This window comes from Macrobrachium rosenbergii, chromosome 37 (genome assembly GCF_040412425.1).
Source record: "Macrobrachium rosenbergii isolate ZJJX-2024 chromosome 37, ASM4041242v1, whole genome shotgun sequence".
NCBI classification, from domain to species: Eukaryota; Metazoa; Arthropoda; class Malacostraca; order Decapoda; family Palaemonidae; genus Macrobrachium; species Macrobrachium rosenbergii.
Window position 1 is genome coordinate 32704891 of NC_089777.1, and position 15976 is coordinate 32720866.

At 35.5% G+C, this 15976-nt stretch overlaps 1 long non-coding RNA gene across 1 annotated transcript in view; it reads right to left on the reverse strand.

Moving 5' to 3' along the window:
* The window catches only part of LOC136825454 (uncharacterized), a 604931-nt gene that overhangs the window by 515871 nt on the left and 73084 nt on the right, over positions 1-15976 (reverse strand). The window contains exon 3 of the long non-coding RNA XR_010849346.1: positions 10156-10209. This is a non-coding gene — a long non-coding RNA (uncharacterized lncRNA). The remainder of the gene's footprint in view (positions 1-10155; positions 10210-15976) is intronic.

Genomic DNA, 15976 nt, shown 5'->3' on the forward strand with positions numbered 1-15976 from the left:
GGTGGGTGGTAAGCGCCGTGAGCTTCCGCCAATCACGATTGACTTCAGTGATGTCGGCTGCTGATATTTACTTACCAGCTCAAAAACCGATTAGTCATTTGAGAGCAGTAACTTCATAGTAAGTATAAAATTAGAGCTTTATGAGGATATGCACCCGAAAAACTTCTTCATTCCTAAGCAACGCTCTGGGAAAACAAAGGCAGCTGTTGCGTCATAGATCAGAACAGGAACTCGCTTCCATTGTAGAGCAGTAATCTGGAAATTATTTTTGTCTACTCGTTCATTATTGGTGTTACAATCAAGTTGTAAACATTCACTTAGTTGTAATCTTTATGTCCGATAGTCAAGGGGTATTAGTGTGGCGCAATATTAATGTTATCATCAAGGATTCTCAAAATCCTTTGAGAAATTATAAGTTCCAAGGCTTATTTTGGACCCAGTGACATCAGGTATACCTGTAAATTCACGTTGGGGTCTTCTTATATGAAAATACCCATTAGAAGTCTTTGAACATTAAATTTCGAATATTAATAAGACATCTTTTTTCACTGTTATTCAGTAATGCATCAATGATCTCTCTCCCTCTCTCTTAAACTTCCCTTGTTTTCTATTCCGCTGATGTCGAGATTTTTTCTTTGTCCAATATATATATATATATATATATATATATATATATATATATATATATATATATATATATATATATATACACATACATATGTCATATATTATGTGTATATATATATATACATACATATATATATATATATATATATATATATATATATATATATATATATATATATATATATAGATATAGACAGACGGAGGAGGCGAGACATCTGTAAAAATTCCTGCAAAATCCCAGACACTAAGACGTCGTGGCCAAGGGACCGAAATCATTTACATTGAGCCTAGATTTCATTCAGGATTTACAAGCGAGGTCGTCGTAATTGCTGTATGAATACCGAAGATTTAATTTAAAACTTGAATCTTATTATACCCTATCTTCGTCACGATAAATACACAAAGCAGAGAAACAGATAGGGAGAAAGATATGGATAGCAGCTGAACAATAACTAAAAAGAATAAATAACAATGCTGGAGAAAACAAATATGTCTTCTGATCATTATCACAATAGGAAAGAGAGAGAGAGAGAGAGAGAGAGAGAGAGAGAGAGAGAGAGAGAGAGAGAGAGAGAGAGATGAATACATGGCTTACACACCTGGTCCTGTACGTGTTTTACATTGGAAATTCCATTTTGTTTGAAGGTAAGATAAAAGTCGATCAACTGGAAACTTCTCGCACGTTACTAACCGATCAACTCTGGAGAGTAGACGAAACAGTATTACCTGCCTCATAAGCCAGTTGAATGAATTGCCTGAATTGCAGGCATTCAAGATTTTCATGCAGGCACTAACCAATAAAGGAACGATGTCCTATATAAAACATGAATTATTAACCACAAACCCGTACTGTATATGTATATATATATATATATATATATATATATATATATATATATATATATATATATATATATATGTATATATATATATATATATATATATATATATATATATATATATATATATATATATATATACATATATATATATATATATATATATATATATATAATACACACACACACACACACACATATATATATATATATATATATATATATATATATATATATATATATATATAATATGTATATATATATATAAAATGTGTAGAGATATATATACATAAAATCATTACGTCCCCTGATGAATGAGGAAATGGGTATGTTTTCCACGGGAATAAAATCCTTTTTCCCCGAAGAAATCCCGAGCACCGGCGGAAAATATTCCTCGTGCCTACAAATAGTTACATCTGCTCCCTCCTGATAAGTCCGGAACCTAAAAATCCTGCTTCAGTGAAATGACACCAAATTCGCATACTTTCGCATTGTCGTTCGCTGAGGCTGAGAATCCATTAAGTTATCAAAACACGACGCTATGCATACTACCACCACCCTACCTCCCTACCTCCCCTCTGTCCCTCCGTATCTCTCCCTCTCTCTCTCTCTCTCTCCCTCCCTCCCTCCCTCCCCACCTCCATCAGTTCCCTTCTCTGCCTTTCCATCCATCCATCATGGCCCTGGTTTGACAAGGTGTATTTCACAGTATAAATCCGTTATTTCCCTTGATAATGCAGGGCGAGATGGATGGCCCATGCCTTCCTTTATCAGGGAAAGAATCCATAGTGACATGGCTGTTTCCGTATCAATGATGGTATTTTGGGCATTTCAAGAGGAAGGTGTTGGCCAGGTTTGGTAGTTACTTAGTTAAGTATACGCATGCCGGAGGAGCAGATGATGCAGGACAATGGAACAGTGGGACAATGGGACAATGGAACACTGGAACAGAGGTGTTTCTTCATTTACGTGTCGTGTCGATGTAGAAGGCTGTTCAACGTTAAGACTTTTCCCAGACCGTATGAAACTCAATGGTGATTCGTTGTGGAATGATATAGATTCATAATATGTCTGCTGGAGCTATAGAAATGACGCTACTAGATAGGAACATTAGAATTCGAATTAAACACTAAAATGTGTAGACCGTCGTCTAGCACAATAAAGAAATTTCTGAATAAGAGTAACACATGAGATTTATTTGACTTGGTTTAGAATCCGCGTCCATATATATATATATATATATATATATATATATATATATATATATATATATATATATATATAAATATATATATATATATATATATATATATATATATATATATATATATATATATATATATATATATATATATACATACCAGGTGTTTCAGAAATTAGAGCGCCCCCTCCACAAACAGATGGAAAGTTATGAAGTTTTCTGCTATAGCCTATCTCCAAGTACATTATTTTAAGTTTCTGTTAAGCTATTTTTCATTTTACATTTCTTGTATTTTCAGACTGAGTGATGGAGTTATATAGATACAGCCATGGCTAACGACTCGGAGGAAAATCCGGGCTATAACCTTCAGAGAGGCCAGGGATGCTGGCGCATCCTTCATTTCACGTTCCTGGATAGCTAAATACATTAAAAGAGATGAACCCTTTGTTAAAAGAAACTGGAACAAAAATCCATATGACTGTCATCGCGAAAAGAGTGAGAATCTTGGAAGGCCTGAAGTTCTTTCTCAGGAGTCAAAAGACATCATAGCTGAGGCAGTGGATAGACCAAGAAAGTCTTTACATAAATTGGCGCTTGAACTAGAAGCAAAAAGGGGAAAGAAGAGAAGTTATAGTGCTGTATATCGTGAGTTAAAAAAATCTGGTATCAAGCCATTTCATGTTATCAGCAAGCCCAACATCACTCAGCAACATAGAGAAGACCGTGCATGGTTTTGTGGTTCATTTCTTAAAGATTGGGATGAAGTTGACTTTCTCCATGTTGCTGCATCAGATGAATTCTTCATTTACACAGTCAGGAAGCCAAATCATAAAAATGACATATGGATGATGTCAGCGATGACGTGTGCTATCGCCAAGTTGTGAAATTTCCTGAATGTTTGGGAATTTTTCTGTTTCACAGCCAAATGGTTAATGTGGATCATCAAAGAAAAAGGACAGTCATTGAATGGCGAATACTTCAGCGAAACTGTGCTTACTGGTGGAGTATTTCCTTTCCTCAGAGATCCTGAAAATGTGTTATCTGTTGAAGAAGTCACATTTTTGCATGATAAGGCACCATGTTTCAAGGCTCTTCAGACACAGGAGCTGCTTCGAAACAGTGATATCGATTTCTTCTCATCAAGTGAATTTCCAGGTAGCTCCCTGACCTTAATGTGTGTGAAAACATTGGTAGTATCTTAAAGGATCGTGTTGACTCGTGCACAGTGAACTATGAAGGTATACCAAGCCTCGACAACCTGCGAAGAGAGGTGACCGAAGTGCTCAGGGAAATGGAGTTTGAGTCTCAGCTTTTTTGCGATTAGCTGAAATCATACCCCTCAAGAATGCAGGCTGTGGTACAGGCAGTTGGAGGCCACACAAAATATTAAATACTCAGAGAGAAACTTAAATAAATACCTGTTCTGAATTACTTTTGTTTTTGTCCATATCAATTTTAGTTTATGCTGTAGAGGGGGTTGCTCTAATTTCGAAACACCCTGATATATATATATATATATATATATATATATATATATATATATATATATATATATATATATATATATATATATATATTGGTTTTGTTACCAATTCTAGCTTGGCAATTTTATACTCTTAAACACTTAGCCATAAGAACCCATCAGAATGTATTCACTTTACCATAAAGACAGCTTATACACTAAGGGAATTATATATGAAAAGTGCTCCTACCCTGGTCAGGACTGGAACCTATATGCCTTTTTGGTTTTATACCAGGATGCCAGTGAATTATCCATTCAGCTCTTGGTTCCTGAATAAATAAGGCCCTGTATCAAACTCAGAAGTCATAGGATCGAGTCCTTGCCAGGGTAGATACACATATGTAGAATTCCCTTTCGCTGAAAGTTACTCTCAAGGTCAAGCAAGTTCTATATAAGAGGGTATTTAAGGCCTTTTATATGAGGCTATCAGTTGAGAAACATGCCAAGCGCCATCCTGGGTCAAAGTATTTTTTAATTTAATTTATTATATTTTAAAAATGGCACTTTGCATGTTTCTCGACTGAAAAGCTCATATATATGTATATCTATATACATATATGTATATATATAATATATATGTGAGTGTATGTGTGTGGAAATACATATACGTATACATACATACATACACACACACAATATATATATATATATATATATATATATATATATATATATATATATATATTTGGATGTAACTAAACTTGTAAACTTGTGCTCCATAGAAATCCGAACCACTTGACCGATCTAGAAGCAATTTTGCACGCGACCCTCATTTGACCGAAGGAAGGTTTTCGCGTAGGTTTCATAACCATACACACGCCCTCCGGGGGTACTTTATTTACTGCAGGTCACCCTAATATATCTACTTAGTCTGCAAAATAATTGCAAAATTAATAAAAATATTCTCGCTTCATTTGTCGAAATGAGCCATTCACTCTCCAGGGCGGTATTGATATCATCAGTACCGCCCGTATTGATGACATCAGTTATTTCCTGGTTACTGCATATTCCATGTTTAAATATAACTAAAATAGGGAAAATTTAGGGAAGGCGAAGTCTGCCACCCAGGACTTCTGGTCGTCAGATATAATTTAGAAATGCCCACTAGGTCTGTCGATGAGATCTGTTGTAATGTGTTCGGTTCTTGTTTGGCTTTACTGCAAAGCATTGAACTGCGGGATAAGTTCGAGGAAGTTCAGCAGCAGGAATCATAAAATGATTAATATTACCTGGCTTGTTTCATTTAGTGGGAGCATCCTTCATATACACAAAAATCCATACACGTATATATATATATATATATATATATATATATATATATATATATATATATATATATATATATATATATATATATATATATATATATATATATATATATACATATATATATATATATATATATATATATATATATATATATATATATATATATATATATATATATATATACATATACATACATACACGCACACACATATATATATATATATATATATATATATATATATACACACATATGACACACATATATATATATATATATATATATATATATATATATATATATATATATATATATATATATATATATATACCGGGTATATTTATATATTTATACATTACTTGAAATGCTGCAAACATACATCTTCCTTTTACTGAGGAACTCTGGAATCGGACAAGTTACCCGAAAGAAAAAGAAATAACTTGATAGACTGGAAATTCTCACTTAAATCAAACTACATAACAAAATACTTCACTGGACGCAACGTGTTGATATTTTAGGCTTCAGCTTCTGGCGGCAGATCGAACGATAGCAGTCTTATATGTTTTACGTGATAAAATCTTTCTCATTCAAATCTGTAAACGACGTCAAAGGAGGTGGAGTAGCTCCGCATTAATATCATAATTATCCTGTCAGGACTTCAAAGAAAACGTGACGGGCATCTCTCTCCGCTAACAAAGGGGAGACTCCGCTGGAAGACTGGGCTCCTGACCGTTCATTTTCTCTCTCTCTCTCTCTCTCTCTCTCTCTCTCTCTCTCTCTCTCTCTCTCTCCTCGTGGAATTAGATCTTATGTGATCTTATAATCTCTGTTAGTTCTTCCCACATGCTTGAATATATGTTTTCGAATGCCAAAGTAGATAGTTTTCCCAGAAGGAGCGCAAGAAAAGTCCTAACCGGCATCCGAACACTCCTCCGTTTGAGGAATTAGACAAGTTAACAAAAGGCGCCACTTAACCTCGTCACTTATTGTGTGCTACTGAATTTGAACCTTGAATTCGGAAGCAGATACCGTCAGTAGTTATCAGGATGAGCGTCTTCCTCCTCCCCCTCAACCTCCCACCCACTCCTCTTCGTCTCCTACTCCTTTTTCATTCGATGAGTGGCGTAAAAACGGAACTCTTTGCAGATGTCAGAAGATAATTTTCATTAGCGAACAAATCGTTGCCTCCTTCCCTTCCTAATCATTTCAAAAGCGTTTTCTGATAATCATTCTGGAGTTAATTTAAAAGGGAGTTCATATAAAAGGTTAGACGGTCACTAATTGCTCATTTATGTGTTAATAATAATAATAATAATAATAATAATAATAATAATAATAATAATAATAATAATAATAATAATAATATGAGTAATTCTCACAAATATATTCTATCATATTCTTTAAATTTCATCTCCCATTAGGAGCGTTCGGTAGTTCTTACAGCACATTTATTTATTTATTTTGGAAATCAGTTGCCGAAGAAAAAGACAATCAATAAAAATCAATATGAAACATTTTTATTCTAGGCAGCCAAGTTTATCCAATCTCTCCTAAAAACAGGAAAAAAGCTTTCTTTCAGTAACCCAAAATCAGTAGACAGTATTCCCATCTCAGTACATCCTCTCTATAAAAAAATAACATACTATTAGTGTACTTCAACCCAGGAAAAAATTTGGATATTACCAGGCTGTCTCATGTTCATTCCCAACATCCCAGAATGCTGTGAGACAATAATAATCTAACTATTATTTGACTGAGTATGAAAAGACAGCTATCAGGTGGGAATAAATCCAGTTAACCAGGAATGTTGTTCTTATTAAATTGGCCTGTCTGCCAAAATGGTCTTTTATGAGCAGATCATAGATTACTAGGTCAGTGGAACATGAGATTTTTCTGTGAAACTTGTAACCGGAAAAAAGGTACGCAAGGCCTTCTTCTTCTTCCAAGATAATTTGTCTTCATGAAATGTCACATCTCTACTCCCTTAGAACTTGTAACGATACCTTTACTGATGGATTTTAGAGTTTAATTTACATATACTTTTCAGATGTTTACAAAGTGAGAATTTATTTCATGGAGAAGAAACCTAGATGGTCATAGCCAGCCAAATCACACTTAGTCAGTGCAAGATAAGAAACGAATAGAATGGACTAATGAATGATCAGACCATGTAGCCTTCGAATTATATGATTTCCTCCGAATATGCAATACCTGTAAAAGTGAAGGCAAACGGCAGGGTAGGGTCTAAAAGCTATAGATAGCAAAGTCCAAATTAGTATCTACAAAATAAAGAGTGGCAATAAAGTAGAGGTGAAGAAAAACTATACTTGGCAATCTCACGTACAAAGAACGATATCAGTGGAAAAAGTAGCAAACATCTGATAACTTACACCTGTCCCCGTCCTCTTTCTAATGCTTGGCAGCTGAGTGGCTCTCTCACCAATGCTGTAAGAACATGACAAGCATGAGAAAAGAGCAAAAGAGTCGGACCTACCATTCAGAAGGTAAGGAGAGACCAGACACTTAGTGGATAGAAATTGATTGAAACAGGAAAAAACGGAGGCAAGATGGAAGTTCAACAAGTAAAAAATGCGCCGATGTTTCTTCGGCGCAATCGAGTTTTCTGTACAGCCGCTACAGCATATAATCAAGGCCACCGAAAATGGATCTATCTTTCGGTGGTCTCGGTATAATGCTGTATGAGCCCGACCCACGAAACTTTAACCACGGCCCGGTGGTGGCCTATCCTATATCGTTGCCAGAAGCACAATTATGGCTAACTTTAGCCTTAAATAAAAAAAACTATTGAGGCTAGAGGGCTGCAATTTGGTGTGTTTGATGATTGCAGGGTGGATGATCAACATACCAATTTGCAGCCTTCTAGCCTCAGAAGTATTTAAGATCTGGGGGCGGACAGAAAAAGTGCGGACGGACAGACAAAGCCGGCACAATAGTTTTCTTTTACAGAAGACTAAAAACTTGTCGGAGATCTAGACAAAAACAAACGTACCAAAAAAAAAAAAAACCCTTTTTTGATATTGCATGAAGAAAACCCATGCTGTAATACATAATCAACGAAGTTTACATCCATTCCATATTTAGTATATGGGAAAGTATCTGACAGAAAGCTTAATATTGGTTTTTGTGAGCGTGTATTTCTAACAAAGAGGTATACTAATATTGTCTGCATTTTTGTAACTAAAGGGAGTCAACCAAAAACCTGTAAAATGAGACGTATTATTCAAGTTATACAGATAACAAAATTCTTGAACTAAGGTGTCGATAGATATTAAGGTTTATACACACACACGCACGCACGCACACACACACACACACACACATATATATATATATATATATGTATATATATATATATATACTGCATGATGTTCAGATGCAACATTCTGGTAAAATTTCGAATATTCATCAAAGCAAAAACGCGCGTGAAAGTATTGAGCAAAGGACAAGAACCGTTCTCCCATATACCATTTTTTTCAGAAACTATAAAAAGAAAATATTTACAAGAGGGGTTTTATATATATACATATACATATATACACACACATATATATGTATGTAGTATATATATATATATATATATATATATATATATATATATATATATATATATATATATATATATATATATATATATATATAATGAGCATAAACATAAGGTCGACATTTCGCATGAATAATAAAACACTCATGCAATACGAAATCATTTCGTTGTAAGGTAAAGACTGACACTGATAGCCCTTGAATACTAGAAAGAAATCTTCAAGATATTAGAAAAAACTAATTGAATTCGTAAATATGCATCACATTCAGAGATCCTGAAACTTTCCTGTTAAAGTAATTAATCATCTAGGATGCTTGGAGGTATCTATCTACTACTATTACGCTTGTGGTCCAACCACTCGGCTTGAAATATGTGCTCAATTCCCATGTGTTAATCCTTGGATAAGTCAATACTAAAAAGTATTCAGTAGTTTTTATATAAGTCTTTTTAAGAGGTAGATACAAAAACTAGATTATTTCTCCTCAAGGAGGGCTCGCTTTCCTTCATACCCAATACTGTTTCATCCACTTTCCCTAAAGTTTAAAAAATGTTCCTCATCCCAGGTAGTCTCTTAAGTCTTACCAGGTCACCATACCACGCAATTACCCCGTGGAGTAAACTACGTACGTCGCGTTCGTTTGGTCTCTGCGTTTTTCCTCATACAAAACTAAACTTTGGAATTCTCTGAGATTCGGTTTGATTTAACTCTATTACATATCAGCTAGGTCTGTCGTTTCTTCTACTTTAAGCCCCATTCCTTTCCCTTCGATACGCATTTTCTTTTTCTTGAGGGCCTATGTGTTATATTGGCCATCCGGTAGGCCTCCGCACAAACGAGTGAAAGTTGATCTATTATCACTAAGTTCACCTTACCTGGTCGTGAAGCTGGAGCAGTCGCTTTTGAAAGTGCATTAAACAAAATTCTCCTAGTTCTGGATAAGCAGAAATTGAAGTGTTCTTGTAAAACAATTTTTTTCGCTGCTTTTCCATTTCGATTTCTAATAAAGTACAATAATATTTATATACCTACTCAAATTGATTGATACTGTATCACTTCCTAATATATCTAATAATGCACGATCTATTTTACTGAAAATGTCACCATTTTTAACTAAAAAAAAAGATATTTCCACTTACCTTGGAATCACCTAAATAATTACGAAGTTGTCTCGTTTTAATGTAGTCACCAGTCTGTAAAACATAGAAAAGTAATGTAAGTCATGCTGGTTCAAATTTTTAGCTGAAACACTAAAATTATTATTAACAAAATTAAATCTAGGACGAATGCTAAAGACTACAATGCCCAGAGATCCATAGAGAATAATGCGAGCCATGAAACATGAAAGTAATATTTTACCGATCTCTTTAAAATCTCGTGTCTATTTAAGGGCATAAGAGTGTATATATATACAATTTATATTTATTTATATATATATATATATATATATATATATATATATATATATATATATATATATATATATATATATATATATATATATAACGTATGTATGTATACATTTACTGTCAGGACCTCATTCAAACTGGATGGTATCTAATGGAGTATTTATTAAAAAAATAGTTACAAGCTTTCTGTGTATATATATATATATGTGTGTGTGTGTGTGTGTGTGTGCGTGTGTGTGTACCCTTATCTGGGTACAAAATATGCACTCTTGTGCCCTTACATAAAGAAATAACTCAGAAACAGAAGCGGCAGAAGGTTAAGTTTACTCTGATCATCTCAAGCGGACTTTGTTTGTTATGTAGAATTTATGCTCGTGACCTTAGAGATACTGATGCTGGCAGCGTTACTGTCTTAAGACCTAAAGAAGTCTTACTAAAATCGTCTTTAGATTTCACTCCTGAACTACCATAAACAGAAACTGTTCTCGTCCCTGGTTTCTTAACCAAAAGTGACAGACTTTGTTTCTATTGCTCCTAATACTTGCAATGAATCCGCAGTAACGCGAGTGAATGCTATGCATTCCAGCAAATTTTTCTTATTAGTGGGTCTGAGTCAGGTACTTTCCTTACAAGACGAACTATAGGTCATTCGATTGGGTCTCCTATGCTTTTTAGATCGAGACCCATTAAACTGTTGGCATCAACATGAACATTACTGTTACGCCACTTTTGATGCTTTATTAGCCATTCCCTTACAAAATCTTATATCGTCAACCATACTCTTCTTTATATCAGCGTTGAATGACCTCATAGGTCCCAGCGCTTGTCTTTTACCATAAGGATAATTTTGAAGTCTGTACAGGTAAGTTTGCAGAATAAAAAAAAAAAGAGTTGGTACGGAATCAGGCTCGATTATACGAATCGCTCCATTCTGAAAGCGATCTGCATATCAGGACTCTCTTAATTAGGAAACCAGTAAAGTGATATAACAGGAGATAGTCTGAAGAAATTTCGGTGTAGAACTGTGATAATTTTTGTAAGGGTGACAATATTAATGAATATCGTAGTAAACATAACTGTCATAAGAGATGAGAATTTTCTGAGTGAAAAGGGCTTCATGTAAGTTGAAAGTTTACTATAATGTTAAATTGTGCAATTTGATGTATCATGTTTCATTCTCAAAAATATAAATACATGAAAACTCGTGATTTTCAAGTTGTTTCGCTCTCAGCACATGCCAATAAAAATATTGTTTTATTTTTCTTTTGGAGAATTCTTGAAAATGTATTTCTACGATGCTTCCTAGAATAAACGAGTCAAGCATGTAAAAAACATGGCTGAAATGTCTTAATCGTCCAAAAATACGGGCAACTCTCCGCGTGCGATAAGAAACGGAGGAAAAATCTTGAGAGTTTCGCATCCTGAACAAATCCGTGGACCACCTCCGCAGCGGGATTGCCAGTCGTCGCCTGGAAGCGTGTGTAAATGCGGAGGATGGAGAGGGATTCCTGGGAGGGCGGCGACATTTTTCACTGTGTCGACCATACATCACCCACGGAAGTGCCTGCCGTGACATCTGGTGGGCGCTGCCGTAACTAAACTGTGATCAATCATCCAATAATCCCTCTAGCCGAGTGGATATCTCGCCCCTCTGATTTATCTTTGTTTATCCATGTCATCTGCGTAGCCAGGACGCCCATTTCCCGCCTAGCGGCTTTCCGTGAATGTTTGGGGACTGTTTTGCGGGATTGCTGAATGATTGTCGGATGCGGTGTTTGCGTTCTTTCTATCTCTATTCGCTCCGGGGCTTTGTTTACGAGCCTTTTGCATTTCATATGTGTTTCTGTATGGAACGACGGTCTAAATATAAAAATGAAACGGGAGGAAATTGCAGCCTTGCAAATGGTCGTAATTTGAGACCTAAACTTTAACTGACAGACGTGGAGAAGTTTGTATTTAAAGCCAATAGTCATATTTGTTTGTAGATTCGGTTGGGTGAGACATTTTTTTATGGTTTTAGACGCATAATTATAAAGGTATTTATAGCATAGGGTCTTTAAATGATATTTAAGAATTTATTATTGTAGGTTGTTTATACAAAAAACAATGAATTCGCAACGAATGGCACAAATATAAAAAACAATAATGCAATTTCTAGTATTCGATATTATGAAAAATCTATTTCTCATGAAATATAAGATACCGCCAAGCGGGATCTTGTATGAGAATGATAAAAATCTACTAAATTTACCAAGTACAGCATATTCGTGCAGCATGTATATTCCAAATATTTGCAGGCGCACTCGTTGACAGCAACCTCATTATTCCTTACTACTCAGTCAAGGGAAAGGCCGTCTGAAAAGAGTATGAGTAAGGAAGGATTCACTCGTGAATACCTCATTTCTTTGGTCTTAGCCTTCGGAAATGGCGTCATAATCTGACCTACAGTTAATCTTAAACACTTAAGTAGTTAATCTTGAACTGAATGTAGAATTTAGGCCAAAGGCCAAGCACTGGTACCTATGAGGTCATGCAGCGCTGAAACGGAAATTGACAGTAAAAAGTTTGAAAAGTGTAACAGGAGGACACCTAGCATTTGCACTATAAATAAATTGTTAGGAGAGGATGGAAAGTGAGATAGAAGGTAGAGAATATGAAAGGATGTACAGTAAAAGGAACGAAAGGAATTGCAGCTAGGGGCCGAAGGCACGCTGCAAAGAATCTTAATTAATGCCTACAGTGCACCGCATGAGGTGCACTCACGGCCCTACCCTCCTACGGGAGTAATTAATCTTGCTTTTGATGAATTTCAGTATGGCTCATCCTTTCAATGCGTTGCCCGCCATGAGAATGCTTTCCATCCAGCTTCGCTTTTAGCTCTCGAAAGGAAAGTTTTTTCTATGGACCATTTTTGTCAAAAACGTTCAAAATTATATAATTGGTGTTTCAAGCGTTTTTATATATATATATTTTTCGCTCTGAATTAGGCTCTGATTGAAATCAGAAGTCCATTCAAACACCTCCTATTTCGTATCCGTATTTCATGCTTTAATAAATTTAACATATATATTCCACATTGTGAGAGGTAGCTTACTGGCAGTAAGACTTATTGATAGTGTTTTTAATTCGTAGGGAAAAATAACTTACTAGTAATCCGGTTTCTCTTAATACTTGTTTCTCTCTCTCTCTCTCTCTCTCTCTCTCTCTCTCTCTCTCTCTCTCTCTCTCTCTCTCTCTCTTTTATTTAAACATGGAAAAGTACATTAACAATCCAGTTTATTCAAGAACACTATATATTTTAGAAGACAAAGTGAAAAACCCTCGGGTGTTTCCACTTCGTATTTCATTATATTCATTCCACCAGCAGATTTTTCTTCGTCCAAATAAACATATGTTCGTTCTTGTTGACCATAATATTGTTGTGCCGACAGTTTTCAGAGTTGAGTAAATCAGTCAACGGGACTTTTCCTTAGATTATTCATTGTTAAAGCTCCATTTTTTTTATTTTTGCTATCAAAACTATTTCTCTAAGCTTGAAACTTCCTGGCTCCCTGTTATACTTCTTCATTTTTTCACCATTCTGAGATGTTCGTTATCTCGTCTCCTTCAAAGGCCTAGTCTTGAGACTTCTCTCATAAACAAACAGTTATATCAAAGGCCTCATTTCGTAACCAGCCAGCTGACTACATCAGTAATTTATTGCCGATACGTAAAATCTTTAAGATCTTTCAAAAGGGGAGAGAGAGAGAGAGAGAGAGAGAGAGAGAGAGAGAGAGAGAGAGAGAGAGAGAGAGATATTACTCTCTCCAAAGAGCGTTATTACTGGCTGTTGCCGACGCACATTAAAAGGAGCACTCGCCAAGTGATAGCTAAACACGACACTTGTTTCCCTTAGGGAAGGATAACTGAAGCCCACTCGAGCCTTCCAACCAGCCCACAAGTACCTTCCAGATACAGGAGTCAAGTGCCAGGCCCTAGGCTGGAAATACGGGTTCGATACGGGTTCAAAGGAAGGGCGTGGTCGTTACCGGCAAGATTTCTCACTTCTGGTTAACTTGAAGCACGAGTGAAACAGACTGGAGTGTGTGTGCGTACATTTCCGGAGTCCTCGTCTGTTTGTGTGATAGAGGGCAGACGGTACGGGCAACAACCCAGTGTCCCTGATTAGCCCAGGTCGGAATAAAGAGAAGAGGGAGCTAGGAGGAAAGAGCACGTGGTACAATTCCGAAAGCAGCAGTAGACCGTCTCTTGGAGGGAAATATGTTATAGATGTCTGATTTTCCTTAAATTTGAAATGTCTTTGTTCGATTCGTAAACATTAAGATAAAAAGATCCTAAACTTAGATGTTTAAGATGTTGTGAAGACGATTAATTAGGACAATAACTGCTGTTACTGTGATCTGCTTAGTTACCGTAAAGGCTCATGATCTTACGCAATCATGCTTATTACTAATGAAAGTTGTTCAGTAACAATATCCCCTAGAACTAATTAACGGATTGTTCAGCTAAGACAAAATCCTTCGCCATAATTCATTTAGGAAAAACTCCTAGACACAGAAGTCATTGGTTATGGTATTCCCGAAATAAATGAAATAAATAAATGAAATTTTAAATGCCTGACATTAATAATTAACTGAAAAATTTAGCAGAAGTTTTTAATTCAAAAAGATCTTAAAATGGCACTTCGAAATGTTGCATGTAATATTTACCTGTGTAACAAACCCAAACGCGCGCGCGCACACACACACACACACACGCACATATGTATATATGCATACATACATATAAATGTGTGTGTATGTGTGTGTGTTTATGTTGTAACAAATAATTTCGCTTTTTTATACATTTGTTGACAGACGAAAATTATAAAGTTATGATGTACATATATATGTCCCTCAAACCTCCTCGTACGTTTGGATGTATGGAAATAATTATTACAATATTGGAATAGTAACTTTCATATCATACTTTCAAAGTTTTCGAACTGTCTCATGTTCGTGACAGGCTTAGCAATAGTGCCAGCTAAATTCCTATGCATATATACATACATATTTGCAAGAACGGTATATTCGGCTTATGTGGTGTGGTATTCGGACGATATAAAAATTTAACAGTTCCAAATTACAAAAAATTAATATATAGATAAATCCCATATATATGAATTTATGACTTTTCCAATATATACCAAAAAGCGGGGCCGGGAAGCTTTGTCGTCATGACAAAGGAATGTGGCTATCACTCCTTATAAGCATCATGGACTATTAGCGTTTCAGTTTGTTATTTATTTCACTGCATTTGGGAAATATTAACATTCACTGTATAATAAGCTCTTATAATACCTCAAATCACACTAGTAGGTTATTTCTGAACGAGACGAATGGATTCGAGTGATAGACTAAAACGTACACCCTTTAGCATATTTCCGAGAGAGAGAGAGAGAGAGAGAGAGAGAGAGAGAGAGAGAGAGAGTATATCCCATTGGGTATTCACCCTCACAAGTGTGCGTGTGGAGTGTGGAATGTGTTGTATGTCCATTTACCGATACTTTGCA